We start from the raw sequence: 1,342 nt of genomic DNA on the forward strand, positions 1-1,342 counted from the left end.
GGGAACTCGTAAGAGTCTTCTCCAGCACCACAGTTCGAAAACATCGATTCTTCAGCGCTCAGCCTTCCTTATAGTCCAGCTCTCACAGCCATGTTGCTACTGGGAAAACCATAGCTTTGATTATACGAACCTTTGTCGGCAAGGTGATGTCTCTGCTTCTTACTATGCTGTCTAGGTTTGCCATAGCTTTCCTCCCAAGGAGCAAGCGTCTTTTAATTTCATGGCTACAGTCACCGTCTGCGGTGATCTTGGAGCCCAAGAAAATAAAATCTGTCACTGCTCTGGGTTCCAGTCAAAACTGCATGGACTGTAGCTCAGTGGTAGCGCACATGCTCTGTGTGCATAAGGCCCCAGGTTCCATCTCTGGCATCTCCATCAAAGGTTCCCATTTGAAACCCTGGAGAGCCACTGCCAGTCAGTATAGCCACAATACTGAGCTAGGTGAACCAATAGCTATAAGGCAACTTCCCATGCATTTATTTAATGCACTTGAATCATGGCCTTCAATATTACTATTTCCAGGGCAGCTGACAGTATTGAAAACAGTGACACCAATATTTTAGAATGACAATAAACCCACACCAAGAAAAAATTAAAATCCCAAGTAAAATTTGCAGGAGTCGACAATTTTGCCAAATATATTTTTAATGTCTTTAGCATCAGAATGACATCATTTCAGGTCTAAGGCGTTCGTGGAACGCTCCCTGAAGTGAGCGTTCCACAAACGGAGCACCTCGTCTGCAGATTATGCAGCACCAAGCTGCCATAAGAAACATAAAAGATGGATCAGACCAATGGGTCCATCTAGCCCGGTGTTCCCTCCGCAGAGGGTCTACACACGCATATGATTGCGCCCTTATACTATCACTTAGCATGGGCTCCCCACGAGCTCAGAGAGCCAGTGTGGTGTAGTGGCGAGAGTGTTGGACTGGGAGCCGGGAGATCCGGGTTCTAGTCCCCACTCGGCCATGGAAGCTCCCTGGGTGACTTTGGGCCAGCCACAGGCTCTCAGCCCAGCCCACCTCACAGGGTTGTTGTTGTGAGGATGAAATGGAGAGGAGGAGGAGGATAATGTCAGCCGCCTTGGGTTCCTTGCGAGAGGAAGAAAGGCGGGGTATAAATGCAATAAATAAATAAATAAATAAATAAATAGCCCGCGAGCGAAAGGCTCGTCGCTGGCGTCAGCCGAGACGGGGCGGCTCTGTGAGGTAAAAAGAAAAAAGAGGACCCGCCTTTTCCCGCCGATTCCTTTTAAGCCCCGCCCCCGCCCTTCGCGGAAGGCGAGCGCGGGTTGTCGCTGACGGGCAGGCTTTCTTCTGCGCTTGCGCACAGCGTGCCTCTT

The sequence above is a fragment of the Heloderma suspectum genome, chromosome 3 (genome assembly GCF_057233095.1).
Source record: "Heloderma suspectum isolate Gila_16-S chromosome 3, 16-S_ref, whole genome shotgun sequence".
NCBI lineage: Eukaryota > Metazoa > Chordata > Lepidosauria > Squamata > Helodermatidae > Heloderma > Heloderma suspectum.